The 24,866-nt window shown below is 36.1% G+C and overlaps 1 protein-coding gene and 1 long non-coding RNA gene across 5 annotated transcripts in view; one reads left to right on the forward strand and one right to left on the reverse strand.

The window, feature by feature from the left end:
* LOC116175789 (transmembrane protein 132E) overlaps positions 1–24,866 on the reverse strand; it is a 168,758-nt gene that overhangs the window by 23,841 nt on the left and 120,051 nt on the right. The gene's annotated exons all lie outside the window — the stretch shown is intronic.
* On the forward strand, positions 4,516–8,162 carry LOC116175792. Of its 3 annotated transcripts, none has more exons than XR_004146354.1 (7): positions 4,516–4,896; positions 4,954–5,048; positions 5,108–5,682; positions 5,727–6,804; positions 6,864–6,962; positions 7,032–7,142; positions 7,193–8,162. It is a non-coding gene; the product is annotated as an uncharacterized LOC116175792 (long non-coding RNA). The 3 variants fall into 3 exon arrangements; XR_004146355.1 differs by having other exon boundaries at positions 5,108–5,676; XR_004146353.1 differs by having other exon boundaries at positions 5,108–6,804.

A 24,866-nucleotide genomic window follows, 5' to 3' on the forward strand; every position in this document is an offset into this window, starting at 1 on the left:
GGGGGTGGTGGTGATGAGACAGATGTGGAGAACTGATGAGAGGGGGGGGGTGGAAGGAATGGGAGGAAGAAGTACAAAGAATATATCATAAATTGGTATTGGGGTTAAATGGAAGGACGCCAAATTGTATATTAGAGAAGGAAACAAATATGAAAAAGAAAAGGATAGTAACGGAGCGCAGGGAGGTAAGATTCGAGGAAAGGGGGAATAGAGAAAGTGAATTAGTAAAAGAATGCTTCACAGCAAGAATGGACGCACAAGGAATGTGGGAAGAGAAAAGGAGGAAAATATTAAGAAAGAAATGGATACGGACGGGCTGAAATTGGAAAGAGGAAATGAGTAGGAGAAAAGATGGAAAATGAGCTAACCAAAAGGCATCTGGATGCCCGACTACAACAACAGGTGTAGATAATAAGCGCACGCGTAAGTAGTAGCTAACAAGGGGGTAGTTTCCAAAATTTTGTGGAAAGGAAGCAAAAAATAACGAGATTCAGAGGCGGAAATGACGAGAGAGAGAAAGAGACAAGAAACAAAATGTAGAATATGCGGAGAGGAAGAAGCGGTCATAGAATACATGTTATGGAACTATACGGGGGTGGATATGAAAGGGGGAAGGAATGAGGTGCTGGATGAGAGTTCTGGTTATAATTTATATTGTAAACAGTTTTGCCAACTTGGCATCTAATAAAGATTGATTGTTTGAAATATGGTCCTACTCCAATTCAGACCCATGAACGATTTACATTTCTTGAGCGTATATTAAACTTTGCCCGGAAGATTTTATATCCTCCAGGAAGCGTTGTTGGCACGATAGGCACTTGGAAACGAGTAACGCTTAATAGTTTCACTTACATTCAGCACGCTAAAAATACGAATTCGAAATATGTAAAACTGCAAAGCAACCTACTTTTACATAATCTATTGCAGGCGCAATTTGAATTAGCATCATAAATTGAGTTTTCAAAAATGAGTGCCTCCTTTTTTTAAAACTGTAATTATTTCAAATGATTCAATGAACTAAAATTCGTATATAAGGCACTATGCGTGCAAATGGAACTATTAAAAAAGGTTATCAATTTTGGATAATTTTTTGTATTGGAAGACTGGGTCATTTTCATTTATGCTCTATTTTAGTTCGCAAAATCAAAATTAAGGTAGAAGGTGGAAATTGTAACTATGTAGAAAGAACACAAGAAAGTAAAATAGTGCAAATGTGAAATAAAAACTGTTGTTTCAAATATAAAAAATGGTGTGGTAACGAAGCACTCAGTTTTCATACCGGAATTTATGAACACACCGTACATAGATGACCGCTACCAGCTTTATTGAAGACATGGTATCTAGAGGCGCTTCGTTACGAAAGGTGTTGTTCGAGAACTATTGATTTCTTTTAGGAGTTGGAAAGTTTTAATTTTTAGCGCCGTTTTAGCCGTCGATAAGGACACAAGTTGCCGTAAATATTTGATCTGTTTTATAATTGTCCCCTTAGAGATATGTAAATTATTGCTGTAGCATCCGAGAGCCCTCGGAATTGAGAAGCAAGGGAATAATTTAAAACGAGCATTAAGGCTGCAATGCAATTCACTATTGCAGATCATCTGTTGTGATTGACTCGAAATTCTAGCTAACAATACGTTACCGAATTTGAAAATTTTAATCTAGTAAATTAAGTAAGTGTAATTAACAGTAGTTAATGAAATGAATTGCAGTAAATCGGTACCTAACCAGTTAAGGTGGTTTCATTAGAAACGCACTTAATTGAGCTAAAGACATTTTTGTTTATCGCAGGCCGCACAATTAAACAGAGAAGTTTTAATTTTTGGATATAAACAATCGAATGCGCTGTATCGGCTGGAAAAAACCGCCGATCCGTCTTGAAATAGCCGAATTTTATAAAAGGTAAAGCTGTAGTTTGAGGGGATCTTTTTGCCTTTGGTGTTTTAGCCGAATCGTAAGATCACTTTCTGGTAATTTTCTTCCTAAGAATACGTGTATCAAATTTGTTTCCAATCGGTTCAGGCGTTTAGGAAATGAGAGTATAGACAGGCCGACATCATCGAGATTTTGTTTGATTCGAATTTCTGGTGCTTTAAAACGTGTATTTCCGTCAAAAAAGTAGGGGGTGCGGGTGGTAAAAATAAAGGTTTCATCTTTTGCTAAGTTTCTCCGTTTTGTAGAATTTGCAATAAACAATGGTTGGCATAACGGGCTGCTGTGAACTCTAATTTGAGATGTATCAAGAAATATTAAATTATATTTCAAATTTTTCTCGGACTTGACTTGCTTCAGGCTCAAAGCTGGTCTTCTTGGGCGAAAGCTTTCAAATACTACGTAAACCAAACGAAACACTAACCTCGTTTGCGAAGCAATTTTTTGTACATAGCTTTTGTAATGTAGCTTTCATTATTACCGAAGTGGTTGAAGCCTAAAACCAACAGGATGGTCCACTTTTGAAGCTGCGGTGAAAATAAAACCGCAGGTAAGCGTTTAACGCGGCGCAATTATAATACACATAAACGTTTTATTTTACGAGGCACAAGTTTCTCCATTTATCATTTAAATTTTAGGCCAAAAGTTTACTATTAAGCAATTATAAACTTTACAGGCGTTTAACTTCCTAATTAGTCGTAAATATACACACCGAGCTGTGTGCGGTTTAATCTAGAATTTAAATGTTAATTTATTTTTAACGCCTAAAGTTCATACCGTGTAGTAGACAACTTCCGAAAAAAAAGACATAAATTTTTATTGGTGGTCGTGACTTAGGCATGGTGTCGTTATATTGTTGATTGAAACTTAATTTAAAAGCAATAAATTGTTAATCGGTTTGTTACATTTCCATAATGGATTTCTCGTTTGCAGTCGTGCAGGGGAAAAATTAAGTCTTTAATTGTCGGTAATAAACTGATTTTGTCTCTGTCAGAGAAATTGCCAAAAATACATGATATGGATTGACATTTTCATTTCACTTAAAGTGCCATACATTTCATAGAGAATAGATTCCATTTATCAAACCGTTACAACATGTAAATATTAAAACTGGAAAGTACGTTATACTTTGTTCATCCATTTTGGGTCACTTTTTTACTGAATATAATTTTGAAGCAATTGCGCTAAAATACTTAGTCTAAAATTCTTTCAATCTTCGTGACATGATACAAATATCAACAATAAACGGTGATTTTTTGGCTCCAGACATAACAAGTTGAAAGCTATCAGTAATTTCATGGATCTTGGTTAATTCTGAGGTTAAGAAATGCGCACCTGAAAAACTCCTCCGTCATGTTTCCGCAAATTGCAAAGAAAATTAAACCGCATCTTCACTTCAAGAGTCGTCCAACCCCACGTATTTCTCCCATTTTCCTCGACTGTAAAGTGTATGATAAAGAGGGCCACATCTACGCTGCACGCTTCGTTTGTGTGGAGGTTTCCGCCACAATGTATTACCTTTAAATATTTTACGATCCTCATATTAATGCAAAGAAAATGTAGGTATAATAAAACCTTCATTTTTATATGCAAGAGAAACAGTATTTATAACGCATTGCAGACGGCAACGTTCCAAATCAGTTTTTTATGGTCGACCGAAACGCGGGCGAAAGGTTCGCGACGACAATGGCAGAATGAATTAGTGGATGAAATAGCAAGACGGCGTAATCCAATTTACCTAAACACTAATTAGATCGTGATGCTAATACGAAAATCTAATTCCGAAACGAAACATCGCGCTACCAAAAACACCTTCGAGTTAAATATTCGGCCATTATATCGGTGAGAACCTTTTTTTCCTCCCCTTTTCTTTTATTCAGCCAGAAATTAAATCTTAAAACAAGGTGAATAAAAGTTTCACGAAGTTCTTTGGTAATTTAGAATTGCCGTCGTTTGTTTTAATTAACTAAATTTCGTTGATATTAATTAGGTAATTAAATCCAAGAAGAATTTAGAATTGGAAATTGCCAACCCTTCCTCCTAGCAAGCAATTTATTGCCCGACTTTAATTACTTTGTTCTTTTCGGTACAGGTGGCTGGGGGTGAACAATTTATTCTGGCTGTTATTGTAATTATACCCCCTGTATTTAATTTCTTTATTTATTTGGAATGGGGTTTCAGTGAGAAAACTGTTAGTATACAATTCAGAATTATTGATGAGCCGCTGAATTCATTGAAAGCACATACATCTCAGGATTTCCAGCTATCATTTAGGACAATCCATGTTTTGACAAATACAATGAAATTTAGAGAAAACAGAAAGTGTTTGATCGAAAACACTTCAATTTACATATTAAGGAGCGACCCAGCTCGTTCATTTTGAACTGTCTGTATACATGATAACTCGCGAACGGCTTAGAATTTTCCAATTGTGTTCTCAGTAACAGGTGGACAATAGTCAAGGGACTAGCTGATTAAATTTGGTCAATATTCGTCCACCGAAAGTGGCCTTGTCGCTAATTGTCTATATTGGTGCAGTTTATTATCTATTTTTTTTGTTTTTTTTTTTTTTGTTTGATGAGGGCATTAACTGCTATGGTCATATTACCCCAATTAGGGCGCCCCCAAATCTCTCACTACACTTTAGATCTGTCTGTATATACCTATTTCTCTTAGAAAACTTAGGGTACTTTTTGCATTTATCGTTGCACAGAAGTTTTCGACATATTCTCGATTTAAACTATGCAGCGCCCTTTCGTTGTTATACATGGGGCATTCCTGAATTATGTGCCGAATGGTTACAGCAGTCCCACATCGTTCGCACTGTCGGGCAATCTCACCCTTAAGAATGTGTTGGTGCGTTATCTGCGCATGCCCTATTCGCAGTCGGTGCATTTTTACATTTTCTTCCCTAGTGGCCTGGTCTAACACATAGAGTTTCCGTACATCTGGTTTTATTCGGGTCAGGTGAGTGTTACTTTCAGCCCATTTTTGTTGCCACATTAACCGGTTTTTCATTTTCAGGTATTCTCCTAAGTCCAACGGATGTATAAGGTTAACATCAATGTGATTACTTAACGCAGCCTGGCATGCAGCATGGTCTGCTTGATCGTTTCCAGGTATACCAATATGACTTGGTACCCATATAATAATAATTATAGCCTCTTTTCCATTTAAGAACTTGAGAATGGACTGGCATCTTTTCGTCATCGCACCAACAGGATATATTTCAGAGATCCCATTCACTGCTTCCATACAATCTGTGACGATGATAACATTTTGTCTATCGCCGATGGAGCAATATAACAACGCCTGCCACAGCGCATATTGTTCGGCAAAGCGAATTGAGGACCACGAACATAAACTCCATTCATAGGACTCTTCTCCAATCACCATCGCACTTCCAACACCACTCTCCGTTCTAGACCCGTCAGTATAGATGATTTCATACGAAGGATATTCATTACATATATCTTGGAATTTCTGTATATAAGTGTTACTGTTTGTAGTTGACTTTTTGTATTTCGCAAGTTCCGTTCTTATTTCGACTGCAGGAGTCATCCACGGTGCAAACTCTTGTGTAGTGTTTTCCAGAATTTCCGGAAGAGCGATACCTTGCAATTGAATATCCTCATAAAACCTCACACTTGCTGGTCTAGTAATAGTAGGTCGCATTCTATAAGCATTTTTATCCACACTGAAAATTATGCTATTAGGGTAACGGGGTAATGACAGTAGTTTAGCCATGTAACAGTAAGTTAACTGTTTTCTTCTCGTATCAAGTGGTGAAATTCCAGATTCGCAATGTAAGCTGGCTACCGGACTCGTAGGAAATGCTCCTATACAATACCTTATAGCAGCATGCTGCACAGGATCTAATATTGTCAGTAACGTTTTACGTGCCGACGAATAGGCAATGCTACCATAATCCATTTGGGATCTTATGAGCGCTTGATAAATTCGAATAAGGCAGTTAGCATCTGCACCCCACTTGGTATGCGCTAATACTTTAAGTATGTTGAGACTGTTGACGCATTTAGTCTTCAAGTGCTCTAAATGAGTTCTCCAAGTAAGGGATCTATCAAACGTGAGACCAAGGAACTTAGCAGCTTCCGAGCATCTGATGTTATGGTTCGTCAGATATAGCATAGGATCATAGTGTGGCCTTCTTAACCTGCAAAAATGGACGCATTGTGTTTTTTCGTGTGAAAAACTTAAACCTATATTTTCGGCATTCCCAACAATTTGATTGATTACAGGTTGTAGTTTGCGAGTTATTTCTCCTACCGTTTTCCCTGATGTGAAGATGGCTATGTCGTCAACGTACATGCATTTAGAAATGTTTTCTGGTGTATTAGAGCATATGTCATTTATTGCTATAGCAAATAGAGTACAGCTAAGAGTCGATCCCTGAGGAACTCCATTCTCCAAAAGCTTATCATCGGAGAACTTATCACCAACTCTTACACGGAAACGCCTGTTTGTTAGGAAGGACTTCACTAACAATGGTAAGTTACCTCTCAAGTTATATTGGTACATTTTTTCTATTATGCCATACCTCCATGTCATATCATACGCGCCCTTCACATCAAAGAAAACAGCCACCAGATGTTCTCTTTTGCGGAATGCCTCTTGTATGCAGTGCTCTAAAATAATCAGATGGTCGGTGGTAGATCGGTGTTTCCTGAAACCAGCCTGATATGGCACTAGGAAGTTGTTTTTCTCCAAATACCACTGTAATCGATTATTTAGCATCCTCTCCATGATTTTACCCATGCAACACGTCAGACTGATTGGTCGATAACTAGTTGCAGACAATGGATTTTTTTTGGGTTTTAAGATTGGTATCACCACTGCTTCTTTCCATTCATCTGGGTAAGTACCCTCTGCCCATAATTTGTTATACAGATACAGTAACGATTCTTTCATTTCAGGCGTCAGATTCTTCAGCATCTCGTTTGCTATCTGGTCAGGTCCAGGTGCTGTGTTCCTGGCCTTTTGTAAAGCAAACTCCATCTCCAGCATTGTAAAAGGTAGGTTGTATACAAGATTATCGGATGTATAGAATGGTAGTTCAACCTCTCTTTGATTTTTTGTTTCAGAAAAGGTGGGGGGATAGTTTCCGGAGCTACTAACTACTGCAAACTGATTGGCCAAAGCGTTCGCGATTTCTTCTGGTTTTTCCAAGACTAGGTCTTGTGTTTGTAATGAATGTATACCTTGACTTTTATATTTGCCACATATGGATCTTATTTTTTTCCAGGTATCGCCCACATCAGCATTTGCATTGATAGTTGACGTATATTTAATCCAACTTTGACGCTTACTCTCAAATACGACTCGTCTGCTTATTGCTCTCGCTCGTTTGAAGTTGATATGGTTTTCAACGGTAGGTTGCCTTTGGTAGAGTCTAAATGCAACACTCTTGTTTCTGATGGCTACTTTTACATCCTGATTCCACCATGGAATGGGTCTCTTCACAGGCTTGTTTCCAGTCTTTGGTATGCTCTTCATCGCTGCAACCAATATAGTCTTCGTTATCGTTTTAACATTCACGTCGGTTGGTGCTACAAGATGTTCTTGAAACAGTGTCCAGTCAGCTCTACCAGTAATGAATCTACTAGCAACTGCTTTATCTTGCACGATGGTATCAGTTTCGACGATAATTGGAAAATGATCACTGTTATGTAGATCATTTATAGTTTTCCATGTCAACCGCGGAATTAGATTTGGCGAAGCCAACGTTAAATCAATAGCATCGAAGCTTCTAGATCGGGCATTGTGGTAAGTAAATGCCCCATTGTTAAGGAGAACTATGTTATTCTTGGTCAGCCAATCTTCTAGGATATGTCCTTTATTGTCGGTTCTCACTGATCCCCATAATGTACTGTGCGCATTGAAGTCACCCATAACAATATACGGTGTTGGCAGCTGACTGATGATATTGTCAATATCCACTATTACCCAGTTCGTATTAGGTAAGTAAACATTGCACAAAGTAATTTTAAATGGGACACTTACTTTGACAGCGACCACCTGGAGGTGTGTATTTAGAGCGACTCTTTCAAATTTCACTCCGTTTTTAACTATGATTGCTACTCCCCCTGATGCCCTCTCTGCGCCGATAAAATCTTTTCGCTCAACATCATATCCTCTCAGGGAATATGGTTGACCAAGTTTGAGATGGGTTTCTTGTATACAGAGACATATGGGGTTCCGTTCATGCAATAACATTTTCAGATCCGTATATCGCTTAACAATACCTCTACAATTCTACTGTATAATGCTGTTGTACGAGTTGAATATAATAGTTATTAGTTATTTTATATTTGCATGAATAAATAAAAGACAAATACAGACAAAAAAATAGATAAAATGTATTCAAAACTAATAAGTAGGTATATGTATCACAGACAATAATCACATAAGAATATCTCAGTTGAGTACTAAGTAGTCACAGGCTTCTCTGCAACCTCTTCAGTTGCCTTTGGTTTTCGGGGTTTGCCTGCCGGCCACCCTTTCTTTTTTTTTGTATCTTTTTTTCCTTCCTTAGCCTCTTTTACAGTTTCCTCATCCACCGAAGTCACGCTCGAGTCTCTAGACGACCGCGACCTAGTTATCGGTGTTTTACGCTTAGCCCCTCGTGTATCTGTTTCCATATTTTCAATCTCGGAAGATGTAGTAGGTTCGGAGAATTTATTATCTATTGTTAATAGGGATAACAACTTTATTTGTACATTTGTGACATGTCCATATACATTTTTGTAAATGTCTTATTAACTGGATAAATACATTATAATTAATAATTAACTTTATGCATAAACTGTCGGTAAGATATATGTTCGAGTGGTTTGATTACAGTGTATCCTTCAGATTAGTTTGTTATACGAGATATTCAGTTACCGTTGCCTTGCAAATTAGTTACGCTTTTATTTCACCAATTTGAACAGACGAAGCTCTTTGTAAGATTGTAAAAGGTCAGCCTTCGAGATGCAACGTCGAGAGTCACAATTATTCAAACATTACCTTAAAACGCATAAGATTTATTCCGATTCTAAACTTGGAACTCAAATTACACGAAATTTGAGGAACACGATACAAGCTGTAACGGGCTAGTTAAATTGAATCTCTACGCTACTGGTAGAAATCCCCATGTAATAAATTTTTTTATTTTTCCACGGTTAGCTCAGTAAAAAAAACGTTTTTAGACCCCTTACCTTGCGGAAGTTTGTCCTTTTATTTCCTTCTAAGGTCTGAAATTTAAAGACTAATGCTTTTGGTTCGATGGAACTTTACTTTACTTTAGTTGATTGAATATATTAATAAACACAAAGGTAATTGAGTTCCATGTTTCTTTACACTTTTCTGTATACAAAATAATGGTTTGATTCACAAACCGAACTGTAAAAGCTGCGATGCCCATTTCGTGATCACGTGCCCCTACTAAAATTGATTCTTTTCTAGATATTTTACTTTTACCACCCACCTAACAAAATGATGTATATGTATACATTCTCCTGTAGATGCAATTCCTTCTCAATGCTAAACAAAATTTCAATCTAACCAAAAGAATGTTAACACTGAAATTAAATGCAAATAACATTCCCAATCACTGAAACAAAATAACCAAAATCCTCCAGAATCATTTTTATACAAATGATTCTCATAGGTCGATTTCTTCAGGAATGTCAAGGTTACTTTAAAACAAATTCCTTAAAATACAACTTACGGTAACTAATGTGGATTCCTCTCTCTAACTGGAAACAAGCCGCGAACATTGTGCGCGATATTGGTATTCTGCACTGGAATAAAACGCTGTGCGCTGTGTTGATATTCAACTTTCCGACGAATTAATAAAGCTATATGGTGTGAGTAAATTCATCAATTAATTGTCGTCAAATTTCCTGCCGAATGCTGTTGTATACAAAACTGTTAGTTACTGTATAAAGTACTCGTATGAATAAATAATTTAACCATCTATGAATTTTGAATGTCGTTTTTTGGAAAATAGTTAGTGTAATTTCTAAATATATAAACTCCTTGTACAACGTTCTTACTTCTAGAATCTCTTAGTGTGTAACTACAAGTTTTGAAATTTTTCATTTAAGTAATAAATTCTTAAAAAGACTCCTACATTTTGAACTTTATGATCCAGCCATCAGAAGTTACTGAAATCGCAAGATTTTAACTTCAATACACCCCAGACATTCAAGTACTTATATTTAAATGTCTGTGTTGTACGACCAATTCTTGTTTCAGGTTTTCTAACGATTGAATTAAAAAATTTGAGAATCTAGTCCAAAGAAAATGACTAAAAAAACATAATTTTTCAATTGTTGAATGCTATTACTTCACTGGGATTGTTTCTAAGTCAATGTTTAATAGCGCATTTATACTGCAAAATGTCGCTTATTTTATTGCACACATTTGAAATACACGACCTCATTTCCTATACAGCTACTTAGAATATTCAGACACTTGAATATAATGTCAACAACATAATTCCTTAGTCGAGATTGTAAGCACTCGCACGAGTACATTACACTAATGAACTTAACGCATCTATTGTACTTGTACCAAATTCGCAAAGCACGCAAATTTCGACCTTAAGTACCAAAAATACAAACGTAGATAACTGACATAAATTAATCTTGGCGCTAATTCAAGTTACACAATGAAAACGTCGGGGGTTAAACTTAAGAGTTAAATTTCGAGACTATGAAATTGAAATTTGGGATATATCAAATGGAGGGTGCGACTTTTTCGGTACTAATTGTCGTTTATATCATTATAACGCGTGTTATTAATTAATCTAACAAGGCAAAAGGCGTAGAGGTAACGTCGACGCGTTAGAGATCTAATAAATTAGGGAAATGTAACCTGCCTTAACGAGGTGTTGTTCGTTAAATTTAATTAGTTTCAGAATTAGAGAAGGATGAATTAGGATCAGGAAGATTACGGGAGAGGTGATACGTTACATCGGTAGGTCACATTCAGATTTGCCGGATATCCTCGAATATTGCCTGTATCCAAAATTTACGATCCATGCTTTACACAAAACGAAGGGAGGGAGAATGTTGTTTGTTGTTTGTGGGGATGTGCTTAAATTTGCAGAAAACGGAAAACCGCTCTATTAGTCTGCAATAAACTCACGGAAAGTTGAAATAAGAAGGTAACGCGAACATGTACTTCAGTGGTTTTACACCCCCAGCCCAATGTACAATAATTTCTTCCCCAAATCATGGTCCATGTATGTAGGTACTAAATTTGAGCACATGTCAAACCGTTTTTGGGGTAGGTATCATGCGAACAACTCGACAGACGAACGCCCGGCCAGACGTTCAGACTTATACAATACATGTCATTTGATGCTCGAAATACTCGTTACTTCATAACTTCTGAAAGAATACAGTTGGAGTGTGATATAATTTTAATGGATTTCTAATTACCTGAAGTCCTGACCGTAAATTTACAGAAAAAACTGACACTTAGCACTATCACCATCAAATGCTGTGAATTAAATGTAATAGCAGATAATAAAGCGCTATTTATGGCTAATTTACTGCGATAGTTTGTAATATATTGCAACGCCCATTTTTCTTGAAACTTAACATAAAGCTGGAAGCTCCAAATAGGTAAAAGGTCTTTAACCTCGATTTAAATACAAGCGAAGATTGTAGAATTTCCGATAACTTATTAGCAACAATTTCTGCATTACTTCCAAGAGTAAAGTGCCTTATATATCGACTAAAATTTTAATTAATTTAATTGTTGCTTATTAAATTGCAATTGTGAGATTAATTACTCCATTTAGAACTTGTTGATTACGTGAGAGAGTCCAAGACTTGCATAAATGTATTGCCACTATGGTTTTAATCCTCAACCATTCACGTATCCAATTAACTTTTAGAGTGGTTTAACCATAGCTACAATAAATTTATTTAAATCACTCTACCCGAGGCCTACCATACTTATAGCCAAACATTTTTGTGTCCTTTGACCACATTTCATTCGATATATGTGATACAATTCTAGCAATAACAAAAAAGTTTCTCGCATGGTGAATTTTGCTCTGCGCGGATAATAAATGCGCGATTTTGTAGGGTCTGTTAAAACTACACTAATACCAGATAAGGCATTATATACGCATAATTGGAGAAGCATATCATTCTAGTTTAAGACACCGAAAGAATTATAAAGATATCGTTCCAATAAAACGAAATATGATGGTGTAAAGATAGAAAAATACGGATTTACTATCGTCGTTTCATCTCTAAGACTTTAAACCTTAAAATTAGTTATTTCCAGTGTTATTAAAAATTAACGAACACCATAATTTGATTGTATGTACTATTCACAAGCTCTCATTGAAATTTCGTGGCTCTATGTTGAACGAGTCCGGAGTAAAAAAATAAATAGTGGAGCCGCGCACGGATTTTCCATAAGCCGTAATGTATTTCATATGCCTACTAAGGTCACGTGACTTTTTCGAGCACTCCGGACTGTAAGTATCGTAGGCCTCGCTCTACCCCATGGAAGTAAAAGATAATAATAATAATAATTTTTTACCTCCATGCTCTACCCTTTGAAGTCGGAGGCAACTACAACGGTTTTTTTTAAATTTAATTAACAAGCTATAAATTATGTTGTGTAAACTACAAGGGGCGTCGTTTTTGTAGATTGAAACACTGGCGAAGATGAGAGCGACCCACCCCGTAGTTAAAAATTTACGTGTTGATAACGAAATTTTTTAGTTTACGCATGCAAATTTTCAATTTATTTGATAGAACCGGTGAGGAATTCTTTCAAATAGACTTTTCACTTTATGGTATTTGTTGTACTTAGTGAGTATCATAAATTTAAAAACGAATAAATACGGGAGTATTTAATAGTCATTTCGGCGTAAGGTAAAAGTTTTATCTGGTCTAAAAAGGCGTTATCGGGCAAATTAATTGGCCTTGTTTACTAACAACGCCACGTGCAAGATAACGAATGCGGGTGTTTGGAGTTCGGGCGATGGCGATGGCAATAGGTAGCGACGGCGGGGAACAACGATATAGAACTTGAATGAAGATGGTTTCACCTTTAAATGTAAAACAACGGAAAACATTCGATTGAAAAAAGCCGTTGTTGCACTAAATTTTACGGGCAATTTTCGCCAGATAAAAAAGTAAATAGTGCAAGAGCAATTGATTTTCGTGGTTAATGAATTGAGTTGGTGAACCGTTGTGCTTCTTCGGCCATTTCTCAGGTGATGTTTTTTTACTCCAGGCAGAGATCCAGATCCGAGAGTGCATAATGTGCATGTATCAAAGACCCGGTCCTGCGTATCCCCCGATGAATATACCGCTGAGTGACCCTATTCGCTCGAATAGATCATGGTGCGCGACCCAACCCACAAAATCAAGGTCTCATTGATAGCAAAGAGTTCAGGGGTGAGTGTGACCTGCAGGAGTGTTCGCGGGGAGAGAAAAGAGAGGCGAGATCGACGGTGGTTGGTCGAGGGTCCTACTCAGAGGACCGATGCGGGATGTGTAGCCTAAATAAAATACATGTGCGCGGCGTAACCCTTTCTCAAATCGGCATGAGCTCCATCTTAACCCTTCTTGAGGAATCTCCAACGACGCCTCCTCCTAGCGCTTTCATATCAGGCTGACATGCTATGACATATTAATTAAAGTGTCAAATATTAATTCTTTAGGAATTCCAGTGGACAATAAGTTTCGAAATTTCACAAATTTACTTGATAACCATTCTAATATGCATTCATTTCATTATAAACAATTAATTTTGCTATACAGTTTCATATTAACTTGGCCGGTTTTTGTCTTGGTCAGTTCTTTTTTCCCCACTCTATGTCTGCAGTGTAATTTATAAAGATTAAATTTCCGTGTTTAAAACATGTATTCGTTTTACCTGTGTACCTTACTTGATCCTCACTTTGGCAAGTAGCGCATACCTTGTAGTGACTTTTTAAAACAACGTAGTATGGCCTGGTTACATTATCCAATTTTGAATTTTCTTGTCTATTCAAGAAACCTATCTAGATTACCTCCAATAAGGGATGGACGTCACTTTTTAAATATATGCCAGTTTTATAATCGCCAAACCAATTTTCCATTTTTTAAATATTCAGCTTCTTAGTTGAACTATAGGAACTTGATGGAAGTTGAGAGTAACTCGGGAAGAACTTGGTCTTGAAAGTGTTTTATGACAAACCTGAGGGACGCTTGAGAAGAATATAAAGGGAATTTGACAAGGATTTGATAGGAACTTGATCCGAATTGGAGAACCTAATGAGACAGTGAAAGATATGAGAATATACTCGGGGAAATTTAAAAAGGAACCTTAAGTAGTAGTATATATGAAAAGAACTTGCGAAGGGTGCGAGATGAATTTGAAGTTGCAGGAAACGTGGGGAATCCAGGAAAATTTAGAGATAGACTCGTGAGGAACAATGAATTTTAGGGAAAAGGGAGAGGAATTTGATATGAATGAAGAAGAAAATTGAGCAAAGTTTGAGTGCAACATGGAATGAATTTGGGAACTTGTGAAGTACTTGAGAAGATATTTATAGGAATTTGAGATGAAACTTGAGGGGAATTCATAAGACTATTTTGAGAATAACGACTTCGATTATTCCACCCTGAAAACCCACCTCTTAAAGAAAGACAATTCGATTTAGATAACATCGTCGCTCATAAAATTGTTCAATGTGTTATGAATCACATTTCCAGTACAAACCCCGAGAACACCCCAAATAATGAGGAAACCTGTCGTCTATCTTGCATTTTTCATCTAAACTCTTCAACTGGATCCAATTTTTTTTTTTAACTCTTGAATCCAATGAAGTTGAATCTGACTCGGTAAATCTGAACTACGTGTTGTTTATTGAATCTCTGTTCTGTTATACTGCGAAGGAATAGATAAATTATTGTTGGCAGCAGATTGTTAATGAATGATGGTTATTGGTTACGTTTGCACAGTAAAGGTGTAAAGGAAAAAACTTAAGTGTATAAAAGCTATAAAGGTACTGAATTAGAGCGCTGTGAATGGCACATCTTCACCGGTTATGAAATATGAAAATACTCAGCTAGTCGAAGGACCAAAATTCTAGAGATTATTCTTTTCACGTTGCAGATAAACGTATTGTGTAAAAACGTTGAATTATGGAATATACGCTTCTATTATTGTACACGTTGTATTAAGTAATTCGTGTCTAAAACAACGACCGGAGAAGGTCTTATATATATGTGACTGGCCTAAAATTGTTCAGGTTCTCGAGAAGCGAGTAGATATAACGCTTTAGACACATAAAAAACTTTTCACTTAAAATTGACGTTTTATGTAAAAAAAACGATTTCGAAAAAAAGCGTGTATATTTATCCCCAGGAAAGTCATTAATTATTTATAACGTAATCCTGTCAGATGTTACATGTTCAACTCAAAGCTTCACTAATCTCCCCAATTATGTTAAAGCGTATAATTTAGTCATTTTCCGAAAAAAAAAGGGAAATCGTGTTCTTTGTAAGCAGCATTTTTTAACGACGTTGATTGGATTAAGTCAATACGCCAGTGAGGTGCACATCGTTTTATACTTGATGTACAACATTAAAAGTGGTTTAATGAGGGTCGTTAGGGTTCATTTTATATATGAACGATTCTGAATATTTAATGATTTTTGCCCTTTCTAAGGTGAGAGAGCATAATTTAATTCTGTAACAGATCCACATTAATCCACAAGCAGCCCCGGACTGGTTACCGAAAAAAATGGAGGTACTGACATATTCCATTACTTAGAATTTCATTAAAATCAGGTAGAGAAAAAAAATTATTCAACACAAACAAAAAATCACTGAACTTTTCTCTGATTATTGTCAAAAATTTAGTTGATGGTGCCAAAAGCTGATATTGGAATTTAATTCATTCCCAAAAATGTCATTTATGGGTTGTTAATCTCCAATTTCGTTGTAATTACCACATACCCAGCAATAATTTTCCTCTTTTATGAACCTTTTGTAGCAATTAAGACTATTATTTCACTAGAAATGTTGCACTTTTAATACGTTTTCTCTATGATGTGGGAAATTTAAAAGGGTATACAGGGGTGTATTCTATAAAACAGTCTCTCTGTCTGTTCCCCATATGTTTTTGTGCAAAATTTTGATTTTACCATTTTAAGGTACAGGGTGAAATTGAAAAGTTTGACTTTTTGGATTGTTATCATATTTTACCACTCATGTAAGATAGGAAAAAGGTAAAAGCTGTTTATTTTAGATATTTTTACGTAAAATCCAGTGGAGTAGTAAAAAAAATTTTTGAACCACCGTTCCTGAGATTTGACACAGTTGCTATTTTTTAAATGGAACACCCTATATATCTTAACGTCAATTTTTACATTCGTTTTCCTGATTACATCACAACCTATATTTTTTACATAATTATACAGTGTGTAAAGCGATGGGGTATACAAGAGGGAATTTTTTTTTAAATATTGATTTATGAAAAAAATTTATTCTTCATGATATTTTTTGCTTGCTTTGAAAGTACCAATAACGTTTCGATAATCTAAAATTTATTTATAGAAATCTGGAAAAATAATAAAATTATTTTTTTTTATTGAAAGTTATTCTACATTATAATCAAAATAGCGTATAGGCGCGTACAGATCGAGTTTCCAACGCAAGCCAAGGCAGATATGTGGTTACAGATTTGGAGGTGTTCGGATTGGTGTGTACCGCGCGAGCAAACGGTTTCCAACCGCTTCCAACGGCGCTGTTGGCGTTCGATTGCGTTCGCTCGGTGAGCAGTACTTCAAAGGGAAATTTGATGTGGTCTGGACAGGATTTGTCGCGATTTTAGTTTTTAGTCGTTTGTCTGCCTTTTTAAGATGTCCACCATCTTCATTTTGAAGTTCCTCTAGTAAGTCACTGCCACTATACAAACTCCTATTTTTAAATGGTGTTGTTACCTCGTCCTCGTCGCTTGACATTGTTTGACAGACTAGCAGCACCGGTTACCGAACTTTACCCAACACGGTCCCACCAAGTCCAACTCAAATCTTAAATTTTGGTGTGGACGAGGGCATTCCAATCGTTTCCAACGACAAACGTCAACGTCACATGTGCTTGGATTCGTTGGCTTGGCGTTGGAATCCGGTCTGTACGCGGCTTATTGCTATCAAACCACAAACAATCGAAACGTTATTGGTACTTTCAAAGCAAGCAAAAAATATCATGAAGAATAAATTTTTGTCATAAATCAATATTAAAAAAAAATTCCCTCTTGTATACTCCATCGCTTTACACACTGTGTATATTATATCAAAGAGTATTGCATTATATACTCTTTGATTATATAATATTTTCAAATTCAACGTAACAAATAAGGTTTTTATTTTTGGTTCATGACTAAAATTAACGAAGATGTAGGTTATAGATGTGTCACATCACATCAATGCAATCCGGAAAAATAATGCAAAAATTGACGGTATACAGGGTGTTGCATTTAAAAAATACCAACTTTCGGTGGTTCAATAATTTTTTTTATTACGCCACTGGTTTCTAGATAAAAATATATAGAATGGACCGTTTTTACATTTTTCCTTACATGGATTTAAGGACTTGATCGTCGCCATTATTTTTCATAAAATTTGGAATTTGAAGTCGAGATTGGAATTTTTCATTGTGCCGGGATTCCTGGGAAAATTTGAATAAGAGAGCTAGCTAGGTTTAAGGTTTTTTGTGTATGGTTCATTTTGGCCATACAGCATAATTTACTTGCTCGCCCAACGTGGGGCATTGCATTTATTTGTTTATGGGTCCCAAATGTTAGGGTCACAGCAATATGACGCACACCCATCGACGTCGTTTTCGTTCACATAAAAAAAAATTGAAAAATGTGCCTTAAAAAGGATTTTACTTACATACGTTTGAATGAAGTGTCGACAGTCGAATCACTCACCTGCAACAAAAAAAGGAATTAGAAACGTGTCTCGATTACTTATGAAGTACTTTCTTATTACTCATTAACCAATATATGTTGAGAGTAATAGCAATATTCCCTTCGAGAATGTAAGGTAAACTGTAGTTTTGCCTTTCGGGAGCTCAAGCCGACTGGTCAGAGGTCACAAGATGTAGTAGTTTAATTATTTTAATGGAATTATTACAAATAGGTCATAACATAGGCAACTTTATGTGCATCAGGTGGTGAGCTTCCGAAAGCCGTATCGTAGGCACAGCGGATTTATTGCCGTCGGATACGACGTCGGTCAAATAAATAAACGACAATTGTCTTTGGGTCAGGTCCACCGACCTAATGCACAAACCCAGCATATCAGCGCAATACTATGTAACATGAAATCCGCAGATTTACACTGCAGAAACGTCATTTTTTGTTTGTAGAAACCTGTAAATAATTTTAGACTTTCTTTATTTATTTTTCTCGCCACCTGAGTGTGGGGTAAATGTAACGGGCTTATGCCCCACATTATATCGTGTTTTCTTGTTGATTTATTGCGTATGCGTTTTGGAAATTGTCAATCAATTAATTGTGTGTTTCTTTGAATCTAGTGTACGACCCAGAATAGAGTTCTCATTTTCTGATTTGTTTAGATTTGTGCCCAAGGTTATCCCAGGTGTTAAGCAAAATTTGTGCAATTGATTTCTTTGGCATTTTCGGAAGTTGATCAAGACTATTGAGTCTCCTAAAATATTCATTTCGAGACATTATTATAGATTTTGTTTTGTAGCGAATAACGGAGAGAGATCATAAAGATTATGTTTCAATTTCGTGGGGTGGCTTATCGATTCATTATGAGCTACTATTTCAAACAAAACCAATAATAAGAGGCGTTTTTTAAACAACTTCGTCGTGTGGATTTATGTTCAACCGTAAATACAGTGCCAATATGTTACTTTCTTAAAATATATACTTAAACTGTGCACCTCCCTTGTGTACACGGGATGTACATTAAACGGCAACAGGTTAAAAGTTTAAAGAGAATTAATTCGTGCCTTTGCTAGATGTCAAACCCTAAGTTATAAGGGTAATAATTTTTTTTTCATTTCCCTATGGCGCAATTTAATCCAGTGAATAAACTAAAGTTCAACTATTAAAGTTCGAGGAACGTGATGCCCAGTTTGTTCCGGATTCAAATTGTCATACATTTTTCAAGATTCACTTTCAACAAGCAGTTTAACAGGCGATACAAAAGGTCCGATTGTATTGCACAAAGCTTAAATGGTGGAACCATCCAACTGCTGCTACTTTTCAAAAGGAGAGAGTCAACCGTCAATTGTAGAAAATTTCATTCGATAAATGAGAGTTATTTTGAATGTTTTGCATAGTGTAACAATAAGAGTCGATCGTTTTGGGGATTTTGTATAAAAGATTTACAAGTAAATTTAACATTTCTGAAGAGGTCGACCCATGAAAGTTTATTCCATGAGAATTTGTGTTTCACGAATGGCAAGCGAACCCACACCAAAGATTTTGGTGATTTTTTTTAATTAATTGTGAATTCTTAAGTTGGGGGGGGGGGGGGTAAATTTCCCAATTCTAAAATAGAACAAGTAATATGTTAAAAAGACACGCTAGAAAATTTTTTTGTATAATAAAATTAATCGAACAATTTGTTTGGTGTAAAATGAGGATGAAGAAAGGGATTATTTATATTCCCCTACATACTATAAACAATTTACAAATGACTCCCATTTTACACGTCATTATACCGAACATAAAAGTTTCTTAATGCACTATTAACACATTTCCTGCGTTTAATTTTTGTACTCGGTGTAACCGTAATTACCTCTCTTTCATCGTTCTTCTATTACGTAGTTTATTTTTAGTTAACACCCTTTATTCCATAAATTCATTACAATTCGTTTATTGTCTCCAGAATATCTCTGATTACCTACTTCCGAACAAAACGAACGGTAATGATCACGTAAGTTGCGTATGAAAGAAGTGGCAAGTATGGCGCTAATGGAACATTTGGAGGTAATTTACATACAAATCGATGATCACACGTGAATTGGAAACGTTAATGATAAATTTGTTCGGGGCGATAGTCGGAGAACGTTCCTTCGTCGGCACCGTTTTTGTATTCGCGGGGCGGCGACGCGAGGGTTGTTTTTCCGGATTCCGACACGCGAGAGTTTCCGTTACCATGCCGGATACGGGTTCCCTTTTTTTTTTATATAGTTAAGTATATGCGCGCCATCGTTTGCATATCGCACACGTTTTCAACGCGACCTGCTAAATTTTATTGGAGAATTCAAATTGGAACGTGTTTGTTTTTTGGAGTTTTCGCACGTATGTTTACACATATTGCTTCAACTACTTTCGTAGACTAAATATTTCTTTCAATTGCCTTGAGCGACGTGTGCGATTTATCGGCATTTATTATTACTTCTACCCTATTTAGAAACACTAACAAAAATACCAGTCATTAACCCACCCATCCGATTAGGTCTAATGGTCTAATAGCTACTTACGATGTAAGTACGTGTAATGATGATTTTTGAACGCATTTTGAAGTGAAAAATAATGTCTTTAATTCATGATTGAAAAAAAAGGTTCACCTTTACCAGAAATTTAAGGAAGACACACTGTTTGCTTGTTTTGAGCCCCTCTACAAACTGAATCTTAATTAGAATTAGAATTATTATTAGGGTTAAGTGGTAGAACAGATTGTAGTTTGCACTACACATCTGAACTTCGCCCTTTTGGAATAACATAATGAATTTAGTTTAATATTCACTGGAATTATGTATTGTTTCTTTTGTACGTTATCCAATAAATGACTATTATTATTATTACTTACTTAATACACTCTCGGCCGGTTGCAGGAAAAGCGAATTATAATCAAAATCCTACATTATTTTCCAAATCTGAGTTAAACAAGAATTTTGATATTTGATTGGCTGCCTACTGCAATATAAAGCCAATCAAATGTCTTAATAAGGGATTAAACAATAATCCTGGATTATTATTTTTGTGCAACTGGCCGTCTGTGTATTAAAAACTGACCAAGTTTCCATGGTTATTCGAACCTTTTCTTTTTTTGCGTCCTGTATGACTGAAACTTCAACAGATTAGTCTCCTTAACGGAATTATTAGAAAAGCATTCTTCGATTTTTATTTACCCCATTGAAGTTTTCCGCCACGGTTATTCGATTCTCCTTTTCTTCCTCCCTTCCTTTGGCTTTCCGTACGACCCAAATTTAATTTAATAAAAGTAAATTGAAAATTAATCACTTCTTCGGACTTATAAAAAATTCATTTTTTATTAACGAACTCCTGGCGAGTTCATAACGTTGCGGTGTCTGTCTGTCCACGATATCTCAAAAACGAATTTTGCAGGTGGATTCTTTATCAAATTTGTAAATCAGAGTTCGTGAATTGGCAATGTAGGCAAAGCTATAGGCATACCCAGGCACTCGTATGCTATATTTGTTTAATTTTTTATTATTCCACTAAGGGAGGAAGCATCGACCTGCTTTAAAATGAATGAATGTATGGTTCTGATTTCAAAATCAAAATTCGTTTCCATTGCACCGCTGCCATTTTCGTAAAATCTGGGCCCGAAAAAATCATGACTAACTTCACGTGAATACTAGACAATCATTAATGTACCTGCTCCAGAATTCAATGTACCTCGTAGTACTAAAACTAGTTTCCATTGTATTTTTGCCGTTTTTGAAAAATCCGGTACCGAAAAATCATGACCAATTTCAGAGCGCATAAGACAAATTTTCACTGAATTCCTGAACTATTAATGTAACTTCTTGAAAATTCGATGTAGCTCAATGCATCTAAACCCGTTTCTATTGCACCCTTACTGTTTTTGAAAAAATCCAGTTTCGAAAAATCATGGCCAATAATGAACCGGATTTTACGAAAAATGTAATTCTGAAGAAGGATACATGAATAGTAAAGTGAAAATCAATGTTGGTGCAATTGAATTTCAAACCAGGTGCATGGCATTGACGTCTCCTCAGGCAACTTTTGTGATTGATGTACGACTGTCATTTCAAAAATAGTTATTTGTATACTTAGGCCGCGAAGTCATTCTTTAACGTACCGAAAAGAAGATTGGCGCGGCCGAGGCAAGGCAACTTTGAGGGCGTTAAAGAATGACGCGGCCGTGGTATACACAACATTTTTTGTGCAATTGTGTAGAATCGTCAATAAATAAAAATGAGATTTCAAAAATAATAATTTTCGTCGCAAATAGAAAGACGGCCAATTTTCATTTTACCATGGAAATGAGATAAACAATGAATAATTTTTCGTGAAAGAAAAGTCAAAATGTGTGACTCCGAAAGTGATTCTTCGATATCCGGAACTCCTCCGGAAATAAAACTTGTTGCGAATTCTGCTGTGTTGCAGTTATGAGTTAGTACCTGAAAAATCGAAGCGGCAGTACGAAAAATGCTACAAGGACTTCAAGTGTACCTGTCAGTTTGAGTTCTAATGAAAATCAAAATGTTACAGTTTCAAAGTATAACCGCTTCTAACACTTTAGACTTTATTTCAGGAGTAAGTATAAGTAACAATACGAACTGTTCGCTTAATATTAACATTTATCCAAAAGATTTGTAATTACCTACATGCTGATTGTCAAAATATGTGACATTGTCTTACTTTAACGGCCGTCGCTATGACAGCGGCCGCGAAAGTGAATTTCGCGGCCGCCATGGCGAACGCGAAGTTGTTGTTTCGCGTCCAATTGCACAAAAAAGTAATTAGTTTACTGAACTTAGTGGGACACGTAAGTTTCGTGTTGAATTTATCTGTTCTGCAACCGTTCCTGTAGGAATATTTAAATTGTTTTTACAGCCGCCGAAAGCTCTCTTGCCAGGGAAAAAGACAGAGTGTCGATTTTAGGTTTATAATGGTATACGAAAATGCAGAATTAAACCGTCAAGGTCTTGCAGTTAAAAAAATCAACGTGATAAAAGACCCCGTCGTTTGACCGCTTATTTCAAGGAACAAAAGGGCATTACTGGACGGCCGCATTCGGAGATTTCATTCCGACTATTTGGATCAGCATAATTAACCATACATTAGTTGAATGATTACAGTGACAGCCTCCGATCAAGTCGAGATTACATCCGTTAAAAAATTGAATTTTGACACAGGTCCCGTATCTTTAAGACGTCTGGGGACGACATAATTAATTAAAAACAGTTTTAACTTTCGAGCGGTATCGCCAGGACACGCCATTGAGCTGGAAAACAGTCGTTCTCGCCATAGTATAGCCGTAGTTAATTACTGTAAACGTTTAATTTAGAAGGAATCTTTTGACATTTTTGCCTGTTGTAAGTACGTTAAGTTATCTACTTTTTCCGTAAATTTACTTTTCATCCGTATCGTTCAATTTTGGTTTGTTTGAAATTAATTCTATCGAACCGTATTTAAATCTTTTGCACTTTCCGTTTTGCAAGTACAGTAATTATGAGCTTTTCCGTAAATGTATTTTGCATTCAGATTATTTAATTTTTGCTTTCACATTAAATTCACCGCACCGTATTTATAGCTTTTGTTTGTCTTACACAATAATTGCTACACCGTTAGATTTTTGCTATTTTCCGTTTCATTAATTATAAGGGGCGATATTGTCTCACTTCCTGCCTTTGCTTTCTCGTAGAAACCGCTACCGCATCCGCTTATTTACTGTTCTCCCTTAGGGAAATTGCTGTCCACTTTAAGTTTGTTTTAGCATTAACCAGTACCAATTCCTGGGACCGCCGTTATCCATTCGAGTTATCTGGAGCTTACCATCGTCGACCGCCTCTTGTCCTGAAGCAAGAGAGACCAAAAACTTCTGGTGGCGCCCGAATGATTATAACATATCTTTACTGTTCTTAATAGTGGATCATTTTTCATTTTTTATTTGGCCAGTGGATTGATTTTGCGAGCGCCAACAATTAATACTTGCTTTGCCATTGTCCTTCAATTCCAAAGTTACTTCCTTTATTATGCAACCTGTAGGTACGATCAGGAAAAGATGATTAATTCTTTTTCTATCTAATTGGCGCCTTCTGAAACATTTGTCATGATTATTTAATTCTCCTTTTCTTCTTCTTTGTGCTTTCTGTGTGACTGAAATTTCAAAATAGATGCATCTTTCTCAAGCACTTATTCCCAAACCATTCTTATTTATTAATAAATGTTTTGCGCCTCGTACAAGCACAGATTTATATTTAAATCTGTGGTACAAGTAATACTTTGACCTTGTCCATTATTATTCAATTCTCTTTTTCTTCTTTTACGCTTTTACTACTACTAAAATGTTGAGAGAAATCGATCTCTCTGCTGGAAACAATTTTTAATTTCTTATTCAATCAATCGTCTTCTCCACCAATTACCTTATTCTTTAGGAGTTTCCTGGAATTACTTAATCCAGCAGGTTTGATCACTGATGGTGACCCCAATCCCTATAGAACCGATTTTATTATATTAAAATATTGTTGTTTTTGGATGATACGCTTAGTTTTAATGATCACGCTGTTATCTACCATCCAATTATAAACACTTCGGATCGACTTTCTTACCTTACGCTTATTAAAACGAGTCCAATAAGACTTTGCGTTAGTTACTCAACAGTCGCTCAGAAGATTAGGTAACAGCTCTCTTTGATACATTAAAAAGGAAAGCTCACTTCAAAGAGCCTTTTCTTATTTGCATGAGAATGTTGCACGGGAAGTAAGTAAAAACAAATCCCGCAAATTTCAACGGGTAGATCATAGGCTGAAAGAAACTCTTTGTAGGGCTTCCTTAGGATACCGCATGACGAATTTTTAAAAAACCAAGTAGCTACATCCACCTTACTCTTTAAGTTTTAATTACGGTTAGTTATCGCTTCCATTTATTTTCACCCCTGATATACTAATAACCCCATTCCTTAAACCTTTAAGGCGCCTTTAAGA

This window comes from Photinus pyralis, unplaced genomic scaffold (assembly GCF_008802855.1).
Source record: "Photinus pyralis isolate 1611_PpyrPB1 unplaced genomic scaffold, Ppyr1.3 Ppyr1.4_LG7, whole genome shotgun sequence".
Classification (NCBI taxonomy): domain Eukaryota; kingdom Metazoa; phylum Arthropoda; class Insecta; order Coleoptera; family Lampyridae; genus Photinus; species Photinus pyralis.